The sequence below is a fragment of the Hirundo rustica genome, chromosome 4, assembly GCF_015227805.2.
Source record: "Hirundo rustica isolate bHirRus1 chromosome 4, bHirRus1.pri.v3, whole genome shotgun sequence".
Taxonomy (NCBI): domain Eukaryota; kingdom Metazoa; phylum Chordata; class Aves; order Passeriformes; family Hirundinidae; genus Hirundo; species Hirundo rustica.
In genome coordinates, this window is record NC_053453.1 from 51,021,692 (window position 1) to 51,049,688 (window position 27,997).

The following is a 27,997-nucleotide window of genomic DNA, read 5'->3' on the forward strand; positions in this document are numbered from 1 at the left end:
TGGGTCCTGTCTATAGGGAGAAGAAGATTTCATGCAATCAATAGGGTGAAGTCAATTGTGAGGTCTTTCTTCGTACCAAAGCTGAACGTTTTCAGATCACCATCTTTCAATTAGATATGATTATTATTAAATAAATTTGACCTTTAGGGTTCAAAATAGAGAGAGAAGGAAATGTATCTGAAGATGTAGTGTATTTGCAAATATATTTCCTCATTTCCTGAGGAAAGCATGATAAAAAAATAGAATTTCAGTCTTATATATTGCATATATTCGTTGTGTTTGAAGGCAGGAGTGACATTAGACCACCGCTATGCTCAATTGCATCAATATTTTATGCTTGATTGTATTAATCTGTTTCATTCGGTGCTTGGTTACTACCAAAATCTGCAATTTCCTCACTGACTGGCTGGAGAGGAAAAAGGAGCCTTTACCTAGAGATGTCAAAGAAAGATCTGTCAGCTGAAACTCTGCCCAGAACCATTTTCTGTACAAAATAAAATGGGGTGCTTGCTATTCATTAGTGAAGTACCAGAGTTGGCCAGGTATGATCCTGACATGCTACAAAAAGAGCAATTATAGCTGTGCATGTCTGGTGGTCCAAAGAATGTTCAGCCTCCTGCTTGCTTCAGTAGCTAAGAGACAGCAGTACAAGTTAGTTATGTATCTTTGGGAGACTTTAAAAAAACCTCTGCATTTTTTATGGTCCTAACCTCCAAAAATTTATTCATAGGTTTGTTTCTGTTGTTGTAAGAAATTCCAGTTATACATTTATATATTTGCAGAATGTAGATGTCTCATGATATATGCCAAGTACAGGCCCCCAGGTTATATCAGCTCTTTGTCATCAGATGGACAATGTCTAGTGATTTAATAAGCACTGTTCTGATTATTCATGTTCTTATGTTTTCTTTTGTTGCTTTATGTGGATTTGGATGAATGATGCAGCAGCTCTGCAGGAGCTTACATATTACGAGAAACCGTAAGAAAATAGAAATTTCCGCTAAAACCAGAACTCACAGTTTCTTTATTGGTAAACAATATGGCTTAATAGAAGGAGGGCTTTTCCATTTTTAACCTAAAATAGTGCCTAAATAGAAGTTCCAAATCTCAAATGTCATAAACTTTGAAAACACAGATTTTATTTTCTCTCTTTGTTTTTAATTTGTGTACCAGCTTGACCCTGAAGACCTGAGAAAGAGTCAAAACTATCTTTTGAAAATGCAGGCAAAATTATAAAAGCTGTGCGATCTAGGTGATGATGGGCATTTGAAAATCCCACTAGATGCCTATCTGTGTTTTTAGGCACCTGGAACAGAAATTCATCTTAAACTCTGCAAAACAATCAGTTGCTCATTGGACATTTGTGGCAGCAGACTTAGGGATCTGCAGGTGCACTAATAAAAATCAGCATGATCTGCAGCAGCACAAATAGCTGTGTTATACAGAAGCTGTAAACTAGGGAAGGCTGCAGGAATGACTCAAAGCAAAAGATTTGTGAAGCTTGAGGAAAAGAAGCTCCAAAACAATCATAGGGAAATATTTGATTAGGGGAGTTTTGGTTATCATTACTGTTTGGTGTATATGTTTTACAAAAGATATGTGTATTTTTTTTCCCCAAGCCCAGATTCAGCAGTTCAATGAATGGCAGTAGATTAAACCCTATTGACACATATGATAAATCAATACTGAACTAATTGCTTGGGATTCAAGCATTGTTTGTGAGACATGTAGATTATAGAGGGGAGAAACCACACAAAAATAATCACTGCACTGGTTTTTAGTCCCCAGATCTTTGAGGAGAAGAATGGCAGACAAAGGGCAAATGAAACAAAGGTGAAATAACACAAAATTAATCCTTATGTTTTCCCTTATCTCCAAGTCCTGCCTGTCATTTTTCTATATTAAAAAAAAGTATTTTTGAAGTATCAATTCATTCAGCAGATATATGATATGTATATGAAAGGTAGCCTAATGATTTGTAGGACTAAGATATTCCCAGCTACAGGATTTCCCTGGCTGAGATTATGGAAATTAATTTGTACTGCATTTTTAGCTCAGTGGCCCACTGTATTTGTACCACTTTTTTAGCCTGTATGAACAATGACACTCATTTTATGAGAATGAGGTTACTTACTTTTTTAGTTCGGTTTTTCTCCCCCAGCATTCTTCTCTGACAGATCAGAGCTGAGCCTTGAGGATTCTACTTCACCGCTCAGTCCCTGAGAGCACTGCTGGCATGTTGTTGGTTTTTCTTTGCCTGAATGTTTAAGATAGTTCTTCTGAACATCCAGTCACTGTCACTGAGCAGTGGTCTTTAAAATTCATGCAGAAAGCAATTATCTCTTGTCTGGAATGGCATACAAGTTTGAAAAGCAGTTCTGGATTTCCTTCATTAATATATTCTGATGTGGGTTTAAAAAAGCCAATTTAAAAGGAAACCAGATTAGTGAAAGACAAATAAAAGATCTCAAAATCTGTTATGAATTATTTTTAAAAGGTTTTCTAAAGGATGTTTTATCAATATTCAAGGTGTCAGTCATGCCAATCACTGAAAGGCAGAGTACAGTCCAAGGTAGAGAAAATTTGGTAATTGTACAACTATAAATAACAACATTTTTTGTTATTTTAATTGGGAGGTACTATGATTATTTTTTCTTCTTTTGTGAAGGTAATTATGCACAATCTTACCCAGGTTGTGCAGTGTGTTATTGCTTCTTATGTCTACAAATTCTTTAACAGAGAGGACTATCTTACCTTCTAATTTGCTTGTTGCAGTATTTTAGAGATGGAAATGAACAATCTTTGTTTTAATTTAACTAGAAAGATGCAGCTGTCTAAATAGGGACTGAATATATGATAAACATTAAAGAGGAGCAGACATAGTCAGTGTGAGAGTAGTACTGGTCATTTATTACCATTTTTGATTTACTGTACAATTTTGATGTGTTCTGTATGGCAGTTTGTTGGTAGATAAGCAATGACATGGTGAATTATGATGCACAAAGGAATGAGCATTTTAATAGAGAAGTATTGTTGTTGTTACGGTCTTAGTGTATTTATTGAGTACTAGAAAAAGCAGGAATAGGAGATCTGTAGCAAGGCTCAGTCAATCTGGAAATTCAAATTCTGTCCTTTTGAGGAATTTTAATGGCACAGAGAAATGGTGGAGTCACCCAAAAATATCTAGACGTGGTTTAGTGGTGAACACAGTGCTGCAGGGTTAATGGCTGGGTTCCATGCCCTTAGAGGTCTTTTCCACCCTTAATGATCCTCTCTTGAACTGCAGGGACATTTTTTTTGCATTCCATCTACTTGATCTTATTATTTATTTTTATTTTTAAACAGAAATGAGAAGAAGTGAAACAGTTGTTTCTTAGCATTATCATATGACTGTAAACATTAGTCTTCACTGAGGATAGCTATGAGGGGTAGCTGAGCTGTCTTGATCAGGGCCTGAACATACTGTCATATCTGCTGCATCAGCCAAAATAAAAGCATGTGCCTTGTATATGTGGGGAGAGGAATTTGTTGCTGCTAGGGTCTCTTCATGAGAAGCAGAGGAATTAGAGAAGCAGGGATGGCTGAGCAGGGAGAAGGATTGAGGAGAGAGAAGTAGAACCATGTGGAGTGATGAAGTTTTGAGTGTACAGCTCCAGAGGAGCTCTCAGCGAGAGCTTTGTGGCGGAATGGGAATGGAGGTGGCTCCTAACATTTCCTGAAGAGCACTCTTCCAGGGAAGCAGTGCACAGGGTGGGCTTCCTCACCAACTGTTCTGCCAAAGGTGGATACAGCTACAAGTGTAGTTGAACTCATCACAGTCAAGGGAAGCAAGAGTGCTTAGACCACAGCTAATCTGCTGGGGCCTTCTTGAGGAGTAAGGCTGGGTTATTTCACAAGTGCAATAGACCTGAAGTAGAGGCTTATTAGTCTTGACACATGACATTTTTTAGTACACTTGGAAACTTTTGCTTAGGCTCTCAGGGAACTGACTTAAAACGGAGGCACTGGCAAATTTTCCACACACTTGGGTATGTGGTGATGCTTTCAGGCAGGCACTTATATGACTTCAGCTGATGGTCAGCACAACATAGCAGAGATGACAATCCATGTTCCTCCTGCAGGCACTGCAGTGCCTCCAAGAGCCCTCATGTATATTTGTAAAATTATAGAAACATTTAGGATGGAAAAGACCCTTAAGATCGAGTCCAGCTGTTACCCAGCATAACCAAGTCCCCCACCAAACCATGTCTCTAAGCACTACATCTTCACATCTTCTAAATACCTGCAGAGATGACAATTCCATCACTTTCCTGAGCAGCCTGTTCCAATGCTTGACAACCCTTTCAGTGAAGAATTTTTTTCAAAATATTCAATCTAAACCTCCTCTGGTGTTACTTGAGGCCATATACTTTTGTCACTAGATACTTGGGAAGAGAGACCTATGTTGTTTCATCCACCTCATTGCTAAGAATCTCAGCGATTTTTCTACTTCTATCCTGCTGCAAGCCATCTGGGTTGCCAAAAAATCTTGATATCCATCCCAGAAGCACTTACCTCATTGCTAGCCAGGACTTTCTTACATTTGTGCTGTTGGTAAATGGTCTGCAACATGCCATCTGTAAGAGTATCATGCAGACTTTAATGAAAGGTCTTGGGGCTGAATGAGGTTTTCTGTGTCCACTCTGACCTCCCTGCAGCAGTGCAGGTGAGCAGGCTGAGCCTTGCAAGACCAAAAGTAGATGAATGATGTGAGAAGCACAAAAACCCATGGAGGTCACAGCAAGGGAGTGAATATGCCATTGCCAGAGTGAAGCAATTAGCTGATTTCAGGGACTTGTCAACTGGTGCCAGCTACATTTTGTTGTTAACTGCTTGAAAACACTTTAGTAGGACCAAGTCATTCCCCAGACTTGTAATGATAGACACTGAGGTGCTAATTTGCAGAATGCAAAATGGAGCCAGATGACTTCTGGTTGAGAAGATACTTTGCCTTTGTTTTTGTTTCCCATCAAGGTCTGTATCTCAGCATATATGCTCTCTGCAAGGAAGCCATATTAGACAATTAAGGCGCAACAGTTTGGCATCAACTAAGACCAGCATCATAGCAGAGGTCTGCAAATCCATATGCCATCTGTTCTGCTCTCTTCAAAGTTTTTGGCTTTGTTATAATTTTGGCAGTCAACTCAAAAAGTAAATGGTTATTGAAATCTGGACTTAAATTTCTTGCCAGAAGACCACTGCTTGCTTAACCTTGAAATGCTTGATGAATCTCTACTCTGTTCCCAAGCAGTGTAGGCGTAATGGGGGTAAAATAACTTTGTGGTATAACATGAAGTGAGTAGACATTTATTTGTACCTGCAGCACTTTTCTGACAGGACTAGGAAGATTCATGTAGCCCTCAAACTGGAGGAGGTCAGTGGTAAGGAAAGGATATCACCAAGTCAAGAGAACAGAAAAGCAGTGTAGGTAGAAATATTGTTAATGCAGACTGAAATGAAATCCAGTCAAATCTGTAAAACTTTTTCCTTTTCCATCTGTCTCAATACTCTCCATGTTGCAGTCTCAAGGAATCATCTTATACATCTCTTTATATTATACTCCTATAAAAAGTGAAGGATATTAATCACTCATCTGTAACAAACATGGAAATTGAATAATTAATGACAGGTTAGGAGATTGTCTTTTTGTCCTCAGTCAGTCCTGGACATCTCTGGGTTTTTCCTTTATTTATTTTTTTTTCCTGTTTTGCACATGTAAGTTTCATTTTGTATGTAATTTCCCTCCAACCAGGAGGACAGAAAACAGTAGAAGTAGCAACATTGATAGTACAAACTGAAATTAAATCCAGTCTCTTGCTATATGAAGTGTCTCTGTCTTGCTGACATGGTCTACAAGGTCCTCACCCAAGTCATAGGTTTCTCTTTTTGGCTCTTAGCTTTTATAGCCTGAGCTGAGTTTCCCCTACAGTGTTTTCTTTAAAGCAGAAGAGACATTGAACTATAAACTTTAAAAAATCACAACACCCCTTCTCCGTCTCCCAAGAGAAGTTTACAAATTGCTGAAGAATGTGAAAAAAAGTTATTTGGTTTAGGTCAGAGAACCATTCTCACTTCTATAAGACAAATCAAACTTTTTCATGTGCATGTGATGAGACACCTGTGAATTGCCTCAAGAACTGTTTTCACCATTTGTCAACCTGATCTGGAACAAAGGGCATGGGATGGCATCACTGAAGGGCTGAGACTTGACTCTATTCTGCTTGTATTTAGCAGAAGATACAAGCATGCTCATAACTGATTTTTCAGGTATTTTAAATTTTTCTACTTTTATTACTTAATTTCTAGGAGCTTCACTATGCAAAATCAAGTCTTACATACAATGTCATGAGTATTATTTTAGATGTGAAACCAGAATATATTTTAAATATCTTCACAAGCCACTGAAACTCAAAACATAAAACTTACGTTCAAATATAAGGGCAAGGGCAAATAAAACACATCTCAGCAAACTTTTCAGAACCAACCTGCTGAAGTACGAGACCTAGAATAGCTGTTTCTCCCACATCCATTTTTCCAAGGTTTATAGAAGGTGCTTTTCAATTTTGGATGTCTTAACTTGAAAAGATTCTGAAGAGACTGACTTTTGCCTCCTTGGTTGATTTTTCATTACATACTGCATCTTTTTTAGAATGAGAATTTCTTTTGGTAGAGATCATTAATATTATTTTGATCAAATAAATTTAAAACAAAAAGAAAGGTCTTAGAATTTTTTTTTCCTGCTTGATGCCTGCATTTATTAGATTTAGAAGCCAAGAGAAAGGTTTCTTCTGAACACAAGTCCTCTTTCACATTTCGTCCCTAGACTAGCAGCAAGTCAAGAAAATAAGGAAGTGACCAGCATGAATGATTAAGTACAACAGATAAGGGTGTGGAAGGAAGAAATAAGAACATCTACCCAGGGGTAACAGGGAGACATTGCCCGAGCCTGCAGGGATGAAATTAAAAAAATTCAACTGGAGCTGAAACTAACGGAGATTGTGAAGGGCAGATGTAAGTTGGTAGCAAAAAAAAATCCAATAAATGAAAATGGGGGCCCCATGGCTCAGTGGAAATGGGTACCTAGTGTCATGGGGGCATGATAAAGACTGAGGTGCTAAATTCCCCTTTTTTGGCCTAATTTTTTTACTGGAAAGATTTGCTGGAGGGACTTGTGGGCTTTGGTGAAGAAGTTGAACTTGATTCAGCAGTGAGCCCTCGAAGACCAGCCACATCCAGGCTGTACTAGCAACAGTGCAGACAACAAGACTAGAAAGACTACTTTTTTTAGAAAGGGAAGCTGTTGTCTCCCCACACTTAGTACCAGTGAGACCATAGCTGCAGTCCTGAATCCAGTTTCACAGTCTCAAGTATGAGAAAGATACTGACAAGAAGAAGAGCATTGTGGAGATAATACTAGGCACCAAGATCAGCTCATGCATTTTACCCTTAGCCCCTCAAACTTTGCCTTCAATAAATAACATTTCTTCAGACATTTTCACAGCTGGAAGAACAGTGTGCTCCCCAATATGCTGTAGGAGTCACCATGAGAAAGAGATTCTAAATAGCTACAAATAAATCTAAGAAAACTCCATCACCTGAATTGAAAACCTAGAATACCTATCGATTTCCACCATAGCTTCATTAATCACTTTCTGTAAAACACTAATTTCCTGGTCACAAGCAGCAGCATAAAGAATAGATAGAATGCACATGAAACCACCTCTGCAATAATTTATCCACCAATCAATAATTTAAAGCAAAAAATGTTGGGGTATACACTCAGAACCTGAAATGCCTGAAAGTGTATTAGCTTTGAGGAAATATTACATCTACCAAACCCATCTGGGAGCTCCAGAGCTCCCCAAAGAGGATCATCACCTGTGAGGTAATTCTGTGAAAATGTACCCCATACGTAACCAAACCACAACACTACCATATACAAAGTGTCTTCATTTTAAAAAATCACCTTGATTGTATGCAGCTACGTATGTAAAACCTCAGCCTTGAAGATAACTATGAATTATCGTCCACACTTGAAGAAAGGTGGCATTTATTTCCTTTATTGGAAAATAAATTGGCAGCACATTCCCTCCCACCCTCTCCACTCACTCCAGTCTCACTCAGTTCACTGCCCAAAGAAAATTTCCTGGAGTATATGCGCCACTGGTTCAGGGCATCATTCAGGAAGACTGGGAAATTTGGCAGGAGGTCCACTTGGCTAAGCAAGGATCTTCCTAATGAACTAAAATGCAAAGCACATAAGAAGTGGAAACAAGGGCAGACAACAAAGGAAAAGTATAAAAGTACTGCTCAGATGTGTTGGGACAAAACCAGAAAAACTAAAGCCCAGTTGGTTTTAAAACTGGACAGGAACATAAAAGCTTACAAGATGTGATTTTACAAGCATGTCAGAAGTGAAAAGAAACTCAGAGAAAATGTGAGTCAGTTTCTGAATGGAAGAAAACCTAGTGATGGACAGTATAGAAATGGCTGCTCAATGACTTTTTGTCTCAGGGGAAACCTGCTCCCAGATGTCTGCACATACCAATGCTATACGGGAAGCCAAAAGTGTGTTAAAATCCATACAGCTGGATGGGACTCCTCAACATTTGCCAAAAGATATGGCTGATATGCTTGTGAGACTTGCCATAATTTTTGAAAAATTATGATGTTTTAGGGGGGATCCTGATGGCTGGGTTGATGTTACCCCCAGGTTTAAGAAAGACAAGAAGGAGGATCTAGATAACTACAGGCTGATCAACCTCACTTCAGTCCTTAGAAAAATAACAGATTACATCCATTTCTGAACACAGGAAAGACAGGTAGCAATGATGAGCAGTCAACAGATTTATCAGAGTAAATCACACTTATGGAGATGAGCTTGGACTGAATACTGGACTGCATTAAAAGATCACAGCTAGCAGGGTGCAGGTAGGCTGGTGATTAATTCCCTCCTTTTGACACTTCTGAGGCCACATCTAGAACACCAGTTTGACCCCCCCTATGCCTACAGTACAAAGAAAAAACTAACATATTAAAGTGAATCTTGGGGACAGTCTCCAGATGTTGAAGAGATGTTGAATCTCTGACTTTTCAAGTTTTTCAATACTTGCTTGGCTAGACAGAGACACAAAGTAATTTGGTGCTTGCCATACACTGCTTAAGCGATACTTCGGACTAATTGAGCCCTATTCAGATCAAAATTCCTAATGACTCTGTGAGCCATACTGCATCTGAGCAAAACATGTGAGACCTGCCAACATATCTACATGTCCATGATGTTAAATGCACCACTACAGAAGCATCAAAACCTCTGATTCCTGAACAAACACATCCCAGAACACACTATGCACTGTACAGTGAGGCAGCTACCAGTCTGTTTCCATGGCAGTGAAAGTGCAATAACCACACACTGGAAAAACTCACAGAGATGAAAGTAAATGACAGAAGCTTCCAGTTAGAAGAAACGATGGTGGTTTTTTCTTTCTTTCACAAAATAGCAGTTTCATCTATGCCTGCTGAGGCCTAATCATCCAGGGAGATGTGCAAAGCACCTTCAGAACAGGAGTGTAGGAAGTAAAATACACACCCCAGCTGGACACTAAAAATTACAGATTAAATAGAGAGATTAGCTTTATAGCATATTGTAATTCCCTCCCCAAGCCCCTCTATCTTTCAGGCAATGAATTACTTGTCTTTTTCTCTTTTTGTCCACTAGGAGCTAATGACCTTATCAGCTTTTTCATTGCTCATACCACACCTATGCTCCTCAGGTTCCTTCCACTTTCTTGTCTAGTCTAACTATTTAACATAGTTAAGTTAACCTCAGACCAGTGTTGCCTTTAACACTGAAGATGCTGCATTTATTTCAGCTTTGAAAAATGGCTCTCATAGCTGAAAGGCTGTCTGCTTTGTCCAACTATCTGCTGGGTCTAATAAAATATATCTTCCCCTACAAGACTTTCACCGGTTACATCCATAGATTGTCATAATTCAACAACAATGCCACTTTTATGAATTAAATAATTTGAAAGAACTATGTTAAAAAAAAAAAAATCATAATTCTCTCTTCCAATGCCACCCATTTCAATATGTGGAGGCACATGCTCAGATTCTGCCTGTAAACTTCATTTTTCAATGGAGGCAGCTAATATAAAACATTTCATTTACTCCAATTTAGAATGATGCAGGTCTTAATCCTGATGTAGGTCAAAACTTACTTCTTACAATCTGCTGAAGGCTGATGTAAGTCAGTCTTTGAAAGCTACCTGTTTGTCTTTATGAGCTGCAACAATCTCAGACTCCTCAGTCCAAACACAGGACTATGTTTTTGCATATTTCTGTGCTCTTGGAAATTGCCGAGCTAAACAATTTATGCTAGTCAGATAGTCCTTCAAACCTGTATTCTTTAGGGCTAGTGATCTTGATTGACAAGGAATCTTTTTAAACATTTAATTTTCAATTTTATACTGATTTTAAATCAGCCCATTAGCTAGTTGCTGGAAATGCAAGGGAGCTTTTGAGGCCAAAAAGGAATCATGATCGTCTCTTGATGGACTGTCTCCCATGTCATAGACTTGTAATTTCAATGCAAGACTAATTTAAGATGAAAATCTGAATATTGTGTTAAAAAGATTGAAGCAAAGAATAGTTAAAATACACTAAATTCTGCTACTTTTGTGCTTGTTTATAAACCAATTATAGTCTTGCCAGAAGTCAGCACCATCTTTGGATCTGTTCTGGATTTTCACTTCCAGCAATTTCACTGTAGGTCAGAGTTCATTATAAGCTGCTCCACTGTATAATGAAACAAGGCAGAGGGGTTGCCTTAGTAGTCTCGGTAGCCTTAGTAGTCTCTAACTTCGAAATATCCAGACACCCTGGAAACAAAGGTTTAAATTTCAACAGGACTGACTCAGCCCTTTTAATTTTGAGGCAGATAAATTGTGTACAGTGCGCTAGTCTATCTATGGACCTCCCTGGTAAAGTGAGACCTGAAAAAGAGACATGCAATCTACTCTGCACACGTGAAAGGCCTTACTGCCTTTTTCTCAAGGACAAGTTTGTTTCAAATCTGTGTCCAAAAGTTTTCAGCTCCAAGAGCTGCGCAGTTTAACCTTTATTGCTTTTCTGAGTGACTGTTACCCCATAAGTTAGAGTGAGACTGACTGCACTTCAGCTTGATACAAAGCCCATCAAAATGAAGGTTGTTCTTTTAACCTTTATATTGATTGTTTTTGGCGTGACAACTTTCCGTTAAGCTCTAGGTGTCCCCCCCAGTTCAAATATTATTAAAGACAATCCCTGTGGTACACTGTATCAGAAGTACAAATGCAGGTGTAATACCATATATTCATGACCTCTTAGATATGCAACTGTGCACACACCTAATATGAAAATGAAATCAAACAAATGTGATTCAGTCCTTCCAGATACCTCAGCCCACTTGTCCCAGTTGTGTAGCACATTAGCATTCATCTCACAGTGATTTGCCTACAGAAATTTTTCAAGATGAAAGTTTGATGCATAAGAAGCATCTCAGGACAGAGCGGTTCCCTTAGCAACCTTGCAGCCAGCTCCAGCAGCCCTGACCCAGCTACAAAGCCCTTCACAAGCAGAGGAGACACACTTAATGACAGCTGGATGAAATTTGGGAGTACAGATAAACTGCCTTCTTATCTGGAAAACACCTTTGAGGAATATTATCTTTATTGACTTGCTTAAAAAAAAAAAAAAAAGAAAAGCCCACAAACTGCTGCTACAAATTAGTACACAATAATAAGCAGCAATACCAATTTATTAGTCTGCCCTCCCTCTCCACCAGTAAAGCACCTGGGGCACTGAATAACAGAGTAAAAATAAACACAGCATAATTAATTAACACTGATTACACTTCCTCCCCTCTAGACCTTCTCGAACATAGCTGTTTAGTCCTGTCTGTCTCACCCATGGCTCTCCCCATGCCACCTACACCAGCTAGCCCCCCTTGCCATATTTCCAATTTTCCATTTCCTCTGCAAGCTCTGGCCTTACTCCATCTTGAGTTTCGGAGTCAGTGCACAACTTTGGCCTTTTCCTATTTTTGTACCTGTCTTCCCTCCCCTGCCATCGTTGTATGAAAAAAGGCCACTTTTGTCTTTTGTTGGACAGCGAAATCAATTATGGGTGTGACTGAATTGGAATAGCAAGGAAATATTTAGAGAATATCGTGGCAAATGTTGCTATGATTTCCCAGGTCTTTCTTTCTATAATGCTGAAAAAAAAGTATTATCAAATTTTGGCTTTAAATGACATATTTGCATGGTATCTGTGGGCCAGGTCTGAGACTCCTGGTTGACTTCTGTGTTGTCTAAATTAAGAAAAATAAAACATCTCCTCTACAGGGAAGTTGATGGCATTTACCTCTCTGCTCAGTTACAAGGTGCTACCTTCTAGCCAAATTTCAACATGAATTTTGTAAATCTTCCCAACTTCACCCTAGGACTGACTCATGGACAAAGGCAAGCTTTATAGCAGGTAGGGATTGCAACACAAAATTTTTGTTGTGGTGGTGAATGTGCACGTGGAATACAAGGGAGGTTGAAAAGAACTTTGTCTGACACAACACAAGGAAAGCCATTTTCTATAGGTCAAGGTAATGCCTTTCCATCGTCAAGATAATACTAACAATTTAAAAATATTAAATTGCTATGTGTCAGGAAAAAAATGCCTTTAGCATCCTAACTTTCTCCAATGTGCTCCTTTTCATGCTTAGCCCCTGTCACCACATGCCATGCTCTGCAAGGATTAACTAGCAAAATCCTCACTGAAGACTACTGTGTAGTGCACAAACCCATGAGAAATAGGCAATGCCTTCCAAACTCTTAGAAATAAAAATAGGAAAGAAAAATGGTGGAAATTTAATTTTATTATACATTATAATAGCTATTGCATGATGTAAACAGCTACACGCTGCAACAAATTTGAATGAAGCTTGTAGTTGCCCCCACTGAATTAATCATATTACTATTAAGAGAGAATGATAATGAAAAAAATCTTAGTAAGGTGTATAAAATTCTGATGGGGATGGACCTCCTGTACTCCAAGATAAAAGTTATAAATGTAAACAGAAAATCTGCATGTCAAAGGGAGATATTCCCTTTCACAGCTTTTGTTAGGCAGGAAACTGTAGAAGTTGTGGCTGAAAAATGAGCACTGTGTACTCGTGCAAGACTGTGGCTGGATATGTGACAGTGTGTGTGACAGCAGCTTCAGCATTTCTTCATGCTGGGGTGAGCATGAGCCTTCTTTCTACAAATTTGAAGGCATTGTTTGTGGAAAAGATGAGGATTTTTATGACAAATATGCTCAGCCTAAACCACCAGTCATTCTAAACCTGAATTCCACATCTGTAGATGTTCAGAAACAGATATTAGTTAATTTAGATTAAATGCTGATAAATAGATCAAATTTGCTTCCACATCTCAGGTTATTTAAAGTGATTTTCCCAGCTTACTTGACAGTCTCTAAAGCTAAAAGCTATCCCTTATTGCCTGTAGATACTCATACACAGTTTATAATTTCAAATCATCCATTCACCTTCAGATCAGCTGGGCAAAGTTTAGGCAGAGGCAGAGGAGGTGGCTGTAAAATCGTGATCGGCCTTGGCTGCCGCAGCTTTGGCACAAGTGCTGGGTTTTTCCTGTCCTTGCTCCTGGAGGGGATGGAAATGGGCTGTCTGAGCCCCCTGAGCTACCCTCAGGGCAGACATCTCCCTCCCTACATAGCTGGATGTGCCACTGCCCTGTGGTTGGGGTCAGGTGTAGTGCTGGCAGAGATTTCACCAGGGTGGAGAGAGACAGACAGCTGTGTCACGAGGCCACTCTCCATGTGTTTACCTTCTCCCTCCTTCCCCATGCCGTCTGTGTGAGGACACAGATTCATGGGGAGAAGGGAGGAGGAGACAGCAAACTTATACCACCACCTAACATCATCAAAACTCTTTTGGGGCCTCCAAAAACCACTGAAACTTTGCAGGCCGCTGCACCATGCAGTCCACTACCATCTCCCCACATATTGCCAGTTCCTGTCCCTGATGTCTCTGCCCCAGACAACACATGCTTTTCCACACCATCTCTACGCTGCACCTGGGTGTTGGTTTCACAGTGGGTTTGCCTCTGCACTTGGCATAAGTATTTCTGACCTCTGAGCAAAGTACTCCTACATCTCCCCTCTGATATCTTACCTCTGCCCATGTTCTGCCAGCCCAAGCTCTTGCTGAGAAGCCTCAGGGAGGAAATTGGAGCTGTCAGCTGTGCCCCAGCCCCACAGCACCACTATGTCAGCCCTGAAAAGTTAATGAAAGCTCTGGCCATGAAAGCTGCTGCAAAAAGGAATTTACAGTCTCAGCAGACAGGTTGAGCAGAGGTTTGTGAGAAGGGAAACAGCAAAGCAAAGAGAAGAAAAATGACAGCCCAACACAGAGGACATCAGTAACATCTTCAGAGCTGGATGTGCTAAGATGGACCTGCATCTCAAAAAGGACAGGGTATGGCATGGGGACCATGACTCACAGAATGAAGGTCTGGAAGATTTTATCATAAAATCACATGATTCTCAAAAATGTTAAATTTAACTCTCCAAACACCTAGCTTAAATAAAAAATAATTTAGGATGTTACAGCCTGAATAAAACACTAAGACCTATTAAATATTCACAATAAGCCTCTGAATTTATAAACCCTGATTGTTGAAAATTTTAGACAAGGTGTGCTGGTTTTGCATTGATTAACATTTGGTGAGGAAAGATACCCACGGAAGTGATTTTTCTAAGAAAAGCTGTGATTAAACCAATCAGTGGCTAGTTTTGGATACTGACACCTTGTTAGGCCACTAGAAAGCTGAACACGCCTCTGTGAACACACATGGTAAAAACCGGGAAACCCCAGGAGAAGTTCTCTTTCCTTCCGCCTGGGAAGGGGTAACGGGGCACCCGTGGGGCTGGCCCTGGTCCGCCGCATGGCCAAGCTGGGCCCAGCGGCCGCCAGACAGGGGGACAGGAGAAGAGAAGGCCCTGTCCTGGCTGGATTGGGCCCCAGTGGCTGTTAATATCCTGCTGCTAAGCTGCTTCCCCCCTCCCACCACAGTTTCTGAAGACTCCTTTACAGAAAACAGCTCCAGCTGCTGCTACCAAGACAACTTGCTGAGGGAGTGTCCCAGCCACATGAGAGATTGTGCAGCTGAGACCGGGGCAGCTCTGCAGCTGTACAGTGACCCTGCAGCTGGAATTGAATGCAGCTAGAGCCCACGAGATCCTGGAACAGCCCCAGCGCAGCCTCTGTACTGTAAACAGTTCTGGCCACCGCTGCCAGAACTCTGCAGGCCTCAGGAGAGATATTAACTCTTTCCTTATACAGATGAAACTTGCAAAACATTTAATCCTCTCTGAGTGAGAGAAAAGGACAGAGTGAAAACACATAGAGAGACAATATGAAGACATCAAGGTCAGTGGAGAAGTCAAGTCTTAGATGAGAGGAGAATGAGAAGATGCCTAGTGTTAGGCTGAAATTCTTTTGTAAGGCCATGGTGATGGACTGTAATATACTAGAATATCCCTTTAAGTTGTGGAAGACATGTACGGGGAGGTGAAGAGTATTCAAATTGCAGATATGAGCAAAGGCATTTGTTTTAAAGCAAATAAATGTTGAAGCAGCTGTGATCTTATGAGAAGCTTGAACAGAGAGAGAGAGAGAGAGATGAGATGAAGATGAAGGCCTGTCCCGTGGAAGAGAAGACTTCTGTTCCCAGATAAAAATTATTTCAGAGTGAGATGAAGAGAAGCTTTGCTTTTGAACCATTCATCCTTATAATGGTACCCCCCATGAGTTTACACGTCCCATAATGCAGCTGTGGGAAGGCTGTGTCATGTGGAAGGGACTTCACAAATGCAGATTCCCAGGCAGCTGCTACTTGTGAGAAAACTGAAACCATAAGAGAACTGTTTTCTGGTGGGGAAGTTTCCATGGAATGGCAAAAAGAGACTTCTCTCTCTAAAAGAACTGATGAAAGACTATTTTAGACGTGGTAAACTGACCTGAGTTCCAAGTTTTGTCTCTGTAAGTTGTAAGTGAGAAGAGAAAGAAAGGTTGTTGAGGGAGGAGGGGTGTTTTGAAGGTTTTATTCAGATTCTTGTTAATTTTTTTGTCTTATAGTTTTGTTAATAAAGCTTTCTTTATACTCTTTATATTTTGAGCCTGCTTTTCTTTTCTCTTAATCCTATCTCACAGCAGGAAAAGAGTAAATAATTCTAATGGGCACTCAACCTACTACACAGGGATGTGTTACCTCTAAAGTAGGCCAAAATAATTACAGCATAGATAGTGAAATATATATGGGATATGAGAAAAGGCATCCTTGCTAATACAGTGCTTTAAATTCAAATTGATTGAAGAATTTAAGAAGGATATTTGCAATTTTTCATGGAATGGAAATTGAAAAAAAAAAAAAAGTATCTTTCTCAGATATCCCAGTTTTGTGTTGTTTTGCTGATTAGAAACAGCTCAATTTGTTTTATGACACCATTTGTTACTGTACCACAAGGTCCCAATAAACATTTTAATAAGCATCATAACCCAAGAACTCATCATCTCCTGTTATGTCTCCATAAAAATTTATGACAGCATCATTCTGTCAGGGTTTCTGACTGAAGAACTTAACTTAGATGGTTATTCATGAATTTTGGCTGGGGGGCATATATTTGTAGAACAGTTGGATGCAGTTGGCTAATCATATCCTCCCCACACATCCATAGTGGAAGCCATCTAGACTTTTCTTTGGACATTTTGTGCCTTCTGCTTTGTATGGTGGCCTGGTGTGAAAGGGAATGAGCAGTGGAGTGGCTACAAGCCTGAGCCTGAACTACATCTCATGCCTGTTGATGAGACATTATCTGTACCTGGACATATCCCTGCTGGCTACAAGCGCTGCTGAGTGACTCCTTCTAGACACCAGAAGGGGAATTCCAGTCCAGGACTGCAGCCTATTGCTTTAGATGTATCTAGAACCTGCCTGACCTTTATGGTTTAAACACTGATGAAAAATGCTTGAACTGACTTTACCCCACAACCCAATTCTGTTCTTTCCTCCCAGTTCATTGCTTCAGCTGATAGTTTTGCTTCAAGTCATGTTGAAGCAGTGGGATTACTTTAATGAATGTTTTAACAATACTTACTGCCATCAAAAACTTCAAAATAAGCTCTGATATAAAGGCTTTCCCAGACTACAGAAGTGAAGGAGTTGTTCTTCCAACAGTGAAGTGCAGACTGGACCTGTCCATGACTCTGGGCTTGGTGAGAACCAACAGCACCAACAGAGCAATTCATAAGGGGGGACAGAAAAACAATAAACAAGAAAGAAAGGTCTTTCTGTCAGGTGAGGAGATTAGATATGATGAGAGCCCAGTCCCAGTGCTCTGGGCAGGTGCCGGGTGTCCTCAGCTGCCATTTGCAATGGCACGATGGGTGAGATTGGGAGCCTGCATGAACACTGAGCTCCATGCAGCAGCATCCCTGGGAGCTGCTCCTCAGTCTCCTTTTTTAACTTCCATTTTTCAATTTCAGTTACAGCATGAAAAAGTAAAATAGGGATGGAAGGGATTTGATGCACACAGAGATAGTTCAGTTTAATAGTGGCAACAATCTGCCAAATTCCAAATATTAATTGGCCATGTTTTCTCCTCAATTGAAAAGAGACTTTATCAGGAATGTGATTTATATAAAAGATTGCTGTTTTTATAGCTCTATACAAAGCAGGCAATCTTGGCATAAATCAGCATTAAAGCATTAAAACAATAAGTTGTTAACTCATAAAACAGTAAGTCAGCTTCCACACAAAGCCAAAATCAGTCACTGTCAGGTTCTGATCACTTGGTAGGAGTCTCCAGGTAATTTCTCTCACATCTGTGCCTTAAAAATAGATTTATCTCAATGCATGGGAGATTTAGCTGTGATTCTCTTTGGGAAAAAGTCCATTTCCAGGCCATTTGGCCATTTTTATAGCAAAGTCATAGTCACACACAGGTGTAGATTTTTAATTGTGTTATTGGCTTGACTTGTTTTGGTGTGGGTTTTTTTAATTTTTAAATTTTTTTTTTAAGGAAATGCCACTGTTTTATTTTTTATGAGTGTTGCACCACAGAGACCAAAGTACATGGGCTTCACCACTGTGCCTTCATTTGTAAGTTGTTCTGTGGCTCAGTATATGACTGTTTTTTACTATGTTGGCTTATGCAGCTTCTTCCTTTTCAATTTTCTTAGCATTACTTCCTTCTGTATAGTTCAAGATGAGAAATAAAGAATAAAATGACAATAAGGGCTCCCAGGGAAAAACAAAAGGGAGGAAACATGAAAAGGACTTGAGAAGAAAAGGGTATAAAAGCACAAAGTACAAAGGAACTTAGAGTTGAAAAGATTACAGAATTAAGGGGGAAAACGTGCTAATGTAATCTTAAAAAAAAAAAGGAAATAATTCAGATGAAAAGCCATCAAAAGGAAGATAAAAAGGAGGAACATTAAAAAAAAAAAAATAAAAAAGAGGTATTTTTAGACAGCCTGTTTAACCTGAGGCATCTACCCTCAGGAAAACTAGATGTAGTTTACTGAAATTATTATCTTAATAAAATGTGTAACAGAACAGAGAGCACTATAAAAACAGTTTTAATGGAGAACACAAAATGATCTTCTCCTTCCTTGTTGGTAACACCTTTACTCTTGTAAAGCTGGCTTTCCCAGCTTGTTAGCTCTCTGCCAAAACAATGCCTGCACAGCTCATACATATTTTTCTATATCAAAAATTCACTTTTCCTACCTATAAAACATGGGCATTATTTCTGGACTTGTTTCTCCCTGGGGAGAACAGGTGTATTAAGGGCCAGTGGAGACCAGTACTCAAGTCCCCTGCTTGTGGAGAGAGTGATGGGGATGCAGCCCTGCAAAGTGAGAGCAGTGTCCCCATCCTTGCCTGCCCACTGCCTATTCCCCAGGCTCATCCCAACAGGTACCTTTATTTATGTGATGCTCTTAGCAGGGTTAAAATGAAATGGTCACTCTGAGGGCAGAAAGAGACGATCAGTTCTGCTTAGTAAAACACAGTCATTATTTTTCTACGTTATAATCTTTCATTACAGTGCCATATTTAAAGCTAAGAAGACTTTTTCTTTGTTCATAGTCCCTATTTACAGAAATGTTTACATTTCCTGAAATACTACATTTTTACTGGAAATCATTAAGTTTCTCTTCATTTCAGAAAAGAGCTGTAAAGAAAAAAAAAAAGTGCAACACCTCTGTTTAAATGATATCAATATGAAAAAGTAAGACAGTGAGTAGTCTTATTAGTTAAATCTGCGTTTCCCATTTCTTTTTACTAGAGCCATAGTATAAAGCAGTTGAAAGGGCAGTTAGCTAAATTAACAAAAGAAAGGTTCATTAAGGACTACAAACTACAAAGGTGCAACCTCAGTTTTTTGCTTTGGGAGCCAGTAAGTTAAGTCACTAAGGCCACTGAAAATTGAAATATCAAATGGCTCTTGCCTTGATTTTATCTTGCTTTAGACTGGAGGGAGATGGCTTAGATGCACCGTTGCATGCAGCCTGGCATTTTAATGTTGTAAAACCAGAAGACAAAGAACCAAAAATACCTTTCAAAAAGTATTTGTTGGGGTATTTAATTGGCGTGCATTGCATCAGCAGACACAGATTGTCAATGCTAAACACACCATTAAGAGTTGGAGGATGAAGTCCATGTTTTGCACTGCCACGCAGAGCTCTGTCTAGGTTAGAGAAGAAGATCATCAGTGGAGCAACTTCTCATTAGGTCTGCACTTGTGCAGGGAAAGGCACTGACATGAAGGTAGAGGAAACAGAAAAAATATTCAGAAGTGGTGAGTACAGTTCCCAGAACAAGCTGGGCAGCTGCTTCTGATGTTCATGAAAACTTTCACACCACAGATTACACACAGCCAAATCCTATCAGTGTTCACCCCAGACGTAATCATTGCTGGATGAGAATAAGGGAGGTGGAGAAAGGCAGAAATCAGGGGAGCTTAGACAGCAAGGGAATTAAAGGTTAAAAATAGACCACTGTCAAGCTGTATTTGACATCTTCCCACATGCAAACCCCTGGTAGTCTAGAGCACTCAGGAGCAGGTATAAAGCCTCATTTCTACCCATGGTCTGATGTTGAAATTGGGTTACATCTCTGACAAACCCAAGCCAACAAGCTCTGAGGATGAGATTGCTGTCATATAGGGAAGGATCCAAACACCTCTGTCATGTGTGGCACCCTGCAACCAAGATGTGCAGCCAAACTGGAGAAGCAATGAAGATGAATCCTACAACCACGCTCTGCCAGCCTTGTGGGCTGATGCGTGTTTGAGTAAGATCGCTTATCAAATCAGCTAGAGAAAAATGAGAGGAATAGAAAAATAGTCTGCTGGAGAAACTCATTGCTGATCACAAGTGGGTCTTTGGTGAACTATTTGGCAATATGCAGGTGGGACTTAATGGAATAGAGCAGGCAATTTCTCCCAGAAGGAGGTGTTTTAGGAACAGACAGTAGAGGATGACAGACAGAAAGCAATCAGAAGGTATTGGCTGGTTTAGCAGTTCAGAACACCAAGCCTGGGATTCCTCCTGAGCATGTGAATCTATTAAGGTAGGACTGTGGCTCCCTGAGTTAAAAAAAATAGTTCTGTCTATTGGCATCAGTATAATGATTCCGTGGAAATGAAAATACATGAAATATTTCCCAAATGGTCATGCATACAGTTATGCTTGACTTCAAAGCTGAGTGCATTTCTGTGACCTCTCTCCCCACGCTCTCCCTTTTTCAAGGGAAGAAATTCTCCAATTCTTTTGCACCTTTCTTTATGTTCCTAATGCTAACACCATTCTTCTTTAGCAACATATTATCCTTTCTTTAAGAAGTCTGAAAGAAAACTCCCATGTGAAGAATGGTGTCAATATTCCTCTCCACAACCTCCTTGTCTTTAAACAGTAAAATTGTTGACACATGGCTCAGAATATGAATATTTGATCAAAATGAAGCTTCAGTGATTCCAGAAATTTCATGTCCCCAAGCATCTTTTTGGCAGATGGCCAGTAATCATCTACATTTTTTTCCATTTGGATCCACCTTGTTTCAGGTTTAATGCCCTTAGAATAGAACAACCATTATGGAAATTAGTTAGCAGCTGCTGTACATCAATGTTTAGAAAATTAATATTACCCACATTACACAGCACAGAAGCTGAATTTTAATGAAGCATGGAAACTATAAGCAAATTGGCCTTTCACCTCATCAGAGAAATAGTAAAACACTACTTTTTTCTGAGAAAACTTATAATTTTCACCAGAATTCTCTGGACATGATAACAGAAATACAGTATTTTCATTATAACAAAAGGAATTGAATGCTTCAGCAGATTAAAGATGACAATGAAATCTAAACTATTACATCTTCTTACTGCTAAGCTTTAGAAATATTTTCTCTTAGTTGTATGACAGTGGAAATTACAACGCTTTATAATAACAGCTCTAACAGATGAAGCGAAAATATCAAATATATACATGCTGGGAAGAAAACTTATCTAAGCATTCAGTTGAGGTTTGAGGTTTCCTCTGGCTTAGGAGCCATTACAAGCCCATACAAAGAAGGTAGTAGCATCAGGCCCTCACTGACTTTTTGGTTGCTGGCTTCTTTGCTTTGCAGCTTTTCATCACCCTTTTCTTTTCCTTTTTACTGAACTCTCAAAAATGTTCAGTTCTGACCTCTGTAATTAAAGTAATGTATCTTATTTTATATTCTATGACAGTTATAACTAGATCACAAGAAAAACAGAAGGGGTGAATTTATTATACTCAAGCAATGTATCATGGACATTTTAATTTCAGCTAGAAGCATTTGGTTAATGCATTTTTCTCTCCTTAAAAAAAAAAAAAAAAAAATTATAAAACAGACTTAGAAAAACTTGCAGGATGTCTTTCTGCAAAGATTTTCTAAAAATAATTTTATAGCCTTTTAAAAACAACATTGTAGTATATGTTTCTGTGTATGTGCTTCTGTAGTGTTAGGCATTTTGTAAACATACATCAAGACTGCCAGTATGAATTTACCTTGAGGGTACACTAATTCTATAAATGGCAGCGAGTAAAGGAAAGTCTTTTGATGGAAAATTACACAGTTTCTAGCAGAACTATTTACTGGAGTACAAAGTTAGAGGAACAGGTCTGAATGCTGTAGTAGCCAAATTTAGGTTTTACTCACATTTAGTTGGCAATAAAAAAGGCCTGAACCTCTCAAAAGTTAATAAATGTGAAATAAAAATAACATTATGAAGACATTACAAGGCTCAAATAAATGTACAATAAGCTGACTCACCTGGCTGCAGCAGGAATGCTTGGTGTGTAGGGATTCAAATTAAAGGAACTTTGGAGAAGTAAGAAAGTCTGCTTATCATTTCCCTCAGACACAGTGCTGATTAGAAGACTGCAGCAGAACCATAAAGTGCTATAAAATTACTTAAAGGTCATCGTATGTTGTAATAAACTGTAACCTAATTTATTTTTTTCTTTAATGCTGGCATGAATCTGCTGAAGCTTAAAAAGCAGGTAACTTTCTCAATTAATGTCAAAATGTTCCATTTTATTTTATAGGTTGTTTTACCCATTCTAAGTTGAAATGATGCTTTATTATGGCATAATTTTATGAGCCCAGAGAGACATTTTGACATTTAGCATAATCTTTCAGAGAATCAGTAGAGAAATGGTTACAAAAGGTGTACTGAAACAAAATGTAAGAAAGATTATATTATAAATAGGAGTGGTGAATAAAATATTGTTTTTCCCCACTTCCAATATGAGGGCTGTATTTCCCCCTGCTTTCTCTATACTCTTCAGCACTGCCTTTGAAATAAAAGGCAAGCAACTTTCAAGAGAGACCTTTTAAAAGCAATAAAAATCCTTCTTCAGCCTTCATTTTTGTCTCTTTATTTTACCTGCAACCATTTGATGACAGTCTAGTGCACAGGTATTATGGATTTAAACTGCAATTTATGTGCAGTCTCTGCTCCTTGCTGGGGCACTGTGGATGAAGAGAGGAGACATAAAGGGTTGAACAGTCTCATTTAAAGAGCCTCTCTCTCGTGGCCCTCTCTGTGACTGGGCACTCAAGCACCCCAATTCATGCCACCACAATACAAAGGTGGGAGGGTGCTGGCAGCCCCTCTCCCTCCACTGGCTTTTGTCCTCTGCCTCTCTGCTGCTTGCCCACTCAGCTATAAAACATTGCCCCGGCTCATGGGCAGAGATGCAGAGCAGAGGTGACTGACATACTCTGCTTCAGCTCTTTCAAGGACATGGCCACATGGTGCTCCCCTGCCAGCCCCTTCCCTGGCTCCTAGCCATGGCTGCCAGTGTGCTGGCCACATGCCCTGCACGTCTCTAAAGCCAATTAAAAGTTTTAATTTACTTTTAAGCCACCCCTTAGGTCCCTGGAGCAATCCTGGTTTACTCTGTGTGTCTTCAGAAGGACATTTCTCATTTTCCTGTGCCCACTAGAGACCTGAGAGCTGGAAGTGATGCTGGAAAGATGCCTTCTTCCGGAGGTAGAGGTTGGAGGAGTAGATGGAAGGCAGTGGCAGTGGTCTGGAAGGATCCTCAGGAATCAGGGCTAAGCCCAGATGGGTCTCACTGTCCTTGAATATTCATCTCTCCTCACTGGCAAGAAAATGGGAAGTTGTACTTCATTAAGTATTAATCATTAAATGCTGATGTCATGTCAGGGGTTTCTCTGTTTTAACAACAGCTGTTTCCAGGGACTCAGTAGCAGGCCACAGTTGCCTAAGACCAAACAGTGGTTCCTGTCTGTCAATGGGCATCAAATGTTTTAAAGCACAGGATGCGTGTGTGGAGCCAGCAGTCCAGAAGGGTGAGGGGAGAGGTGTAAGGAAAGACCATTGCCATTTCTGCCCAGGGGACCATGAATATCTGCTCAGTGCCAGAGGTGCCCTGTGCCATGTCTGGGGTTAGGAAGAGGTGGGGAGAGCAAGCCGTGGAGGCCTGGACATTCAGGGGGACACTGTGAACACAAAATTCAATCTCTTCACAGCTGACATGTTGTCTGGGATTCCCAGAGAAACTGTGCTGGGCAGTGCTAGAAAGGGGACCAAGACCTACAATGAGCGTGGTGAGTGGCCAAGGACAACCGCTCAGAAAGACCACCATCGGGGAGAAGGTGTGGAGCTCACACCCAGAGCAATGCCTCTCTTTTCTTGCACTAGGAAGGAACAAGCGGAGGTAGTACCATCCCACTTCTGCGCTTTGGAGATCTGGAGCTCAAGTCATTCAGGCAGGGGAGAATGTGTCCACCAACCTCAGCACCACAGGAAGGGTGTTGGGAGAGGGATGTGCTGGATCACCATCATCTCCCCCCAGCAGGTACATTATTCAGGGTTTGGTATGGTGAGAGCATCCGATCCCTGCACGCTTGTCAAACTGCCAGCAGCAATTTTTTTTGGAATTTAAACACAGCCAAGTGATACAGAGGACAGTGAAACCATAACTTTGGACAAACAAACTTTCTGGTGAGTGAATTACCTTTGGGTTCCCTGTAAACCTCAGGTATTTTCTGCTCTGGTGATGCTTACTGGAAAGGCATGAGAATGCATTGATGGAACAAAAGGAGGGGAGGAAAGAAAAGAGAGAAAAGAGGAAAAAGGAGGAAAGCATGGGTGTTGCACAGTAAAAGGCAAATGTTAGAAGAGAGGGCATATAATTGAGGTATAAGGCTGGAATCCCCATTGATCCAACAAGCCTCACAAGCTGCTTTCTCACCGTAATAAATCGACAAGCCAAATTCAGTAAATCAAAATTTAGAATTTTATTTTGAGACTTAATTTCAGTCTCCAATAGCCACAATTAAAAGGAACAGTGTCGAACCCCAGGGCTTTGGCACTGGGTGAACGCGGTAACGGACTCTGTCAATCCGCCACCCCTCTGTTCATGAATTGGGTCCAGCACTGCTGGTTTTTATACAGTCTTCTACTGAGAGTGGACAGAGACCGTAGAACTCTTGCTCCTTGGTAGCTTCATTAGGTATTCATGTTCAGGTCCGGGGTCTGTTGAATAGATTCTCAGGGTGGAACAATGCTGTGATTGCCGTGTCCGGAGAAGGTTTGGAAATGTTAAATCGGGCCGGAATAGATAAGATACTGATCTGATCTTAATCATTTGATCATTAGCGCTCCCATCTCCCATTTTCCGTTCTTTTACCCTTTTGTTTGGTTATCCCGAAGTGTTCCCGGCAGGAATTCTTTCTTTCCCCCCCCCAACCCTCGTGTCCCTCCGTGCAGTTTTAGTCTTAGTTAACCCTAAACACACTTTTAGGTTTACTGATCTTAAATCAGACCGAAAGCAGATCAATTTTACGTTGCATGTTATTACATTCCACCATGAATTAATTACATATTACATTACCTAACACGAATTAACTTTAGGTCATATATCACACTCACCATATGTTAAATCACCAGATCCCTTCCCCAGCTCACCTTGTAATGCAGAGCCACCCGGTTTTCATCCTGAATGATACACTTGCAAAATCTGCAGTAGTCCTCATTAGCAGGGAGCTGCTAGCATGTGCAGACACACTGCATTGAACTTGTATTTCACAGGCACATTTTTAATGTCTTTCCTATGACTGCAGTTGCAATTTCGAAAGATTATACCAGTTCCAAGTGACTGCAACTTTCTGTCTGCCCCAAGGGAGAGGACAGCAGTCACAGGTCAGAGAGAGCATGGGGATTTCTGCTTTTCTGTGTTAATAAGAAGGCAGTATCTGAAGTACCACTTTTGTAAAGACCCTTGTGTTCAGTTTTCCTCTAGCCCTGATGCTGGATTGATCAATACTAAACCTAAATTATAACGATGGCCCCTGTGAAGCTTGCAAATGTTATGTCAACATGTCTTAATAGCTTTGGCTTCCTGAGCAGCCTTATTAGCGGCAATCTTCTCTGCTTCTGCTATTCTCTTAACTACTTCCACCTATGGAGCCCCATCATTAACAATACTGACCACTTCTTCCATCCTTCTTGCTCTCTTCTGCTGGTGGTGGCTTCTGTACTGTTGGCTCCTGTCATGTGAGAGCTCTTCAACAAGGACATGCAAGAAAAAAAGAAGAGGGAAGAAAACAAAATTAATTCCCCTGACTATTCTCCCCCTCCCTGCAACTGATGAACCAAAGAAGGAAATAATTGCTACTCTCTTTTAACAACACCACGTTTTACAGAAATTTCCATAAAGATGATTTGGAAAGAAATGCATGGATTTCTTCTCTGTGGGGTGTCAAAAACAGTTTGCATTGTTCTGTAATGTAATGTTATTAGTGCTCCATCTAATTTATATTTGCATTTCCCTGTCTCCAGGGCAAATTTTTACAACTCACTTGCAAAGTACTAAATGAAGAAGTACTGCAGTGCTAAAGAGCATTTCCTAGCAAGTTTTCAACCCATTCATTAATTGCCAAGGGGCCAAACCTGAAAGGTGTTGAAGGACTCCAAAGAAACCCTGAGTTTTCTCCATCCTCATGTGGAGTGCAGAGCACACAGCACTGCAGAAGTGTTTGATCATTATGGTTGTAACATGGTAAGTGGGAATGAACAGACTCTGTGTCTGTAGCCTGAATTTGCTGTGTGTGGGAAGCGTTGTCTCCCCACTTAGCACTGGAAAGGAAGTTGAAAGTGGAACAGAGGGAGGTGAAAGTTGTGTGACAGCTAGAAAATAACCATTTTTCTGAGGTATCTCACTGCAGGGGCATGTGTCACATCTACGTGTATGGTGGGATAGTTTAGGCAAACAAGCTTTTATTAATTGAATACTTAGAAAGTCTAAACTGTACAAATACTAATTGTAGCAGTTTCTCCTGACAGTTACTGCGTAGGCACAGAATCTATGTCCCAATGGAACAATACAGGGAAGATAGAAAATAATACTAATGTTATTAATGAAATATTCTGAAGCAGCTGTAAACTCACCTTTATGTACACTGGGAAACAGATGCCAAGAGATGTAAATGTCTTGCCCAAAAGTCAGATGGGAAGTAGGTGGAGGTGGGAACATGAATCCTGTGAATCTGTGATATTCTTTATGCTCAAACCATTTTCCACTTTTCAGATATCACCTATATAAAAAGTATAAATATCTGTACATATAAACCCCTATATAAATTAAACACCACCAAGTGAATTCTTAATTCTGAGACTAACACCAAGTGTATGGTATTTCAAGAATTTTCCCAGCAGCTCAGGTCAAGCTATTTGGGTATAACAACAAAAGCTGCAGACACGCCTGAATAGTCACCAAGGGACAATGGTTACTTTCTTTTTCCAGAAAAAAGTTCAGGCTTCACAGCCTGTGGAAGAAAGAAGTGTACTAAAAATCACCAGGGCTGGGCGAGAAAGAAACATGATGTGAGGTTTCTGCTGTAAATACCTGATCAAAAGGCAAGAAAAGAAGAAAGAGCAGCTTTCTAACCTTTCTGGGCAGCAGAAAATTGTGATGATGTCTCTGCCTGTGATGCCAAGGTGGCTGCTTTGCTTTCTAACAAGAGAATATTATAGTTCAATTAAAACAGGATAAGCTTGTTCCACCTGTTTTTTTTAATGTCAATAACTCAAGACTATGGTTTACAGCAAACTCCATCCACAGAATGGAGAAACTGCACCTGCTTAAACATCAGGTCTTATTTTAGATAAAAATCTTTATGGATGCACCTCATATTTTGTTTCATTAACATGACTCTGCATGCTTCATTGGGTGCTGACCTTTCAGATATATTTGCAAAGCAGAAAAATTTAATATTTCAAGACTTAACCGTGTGTCTTACTTAGCAACTCAAGCTTTACATTCCAGTGTTTTAAGAATACCCTT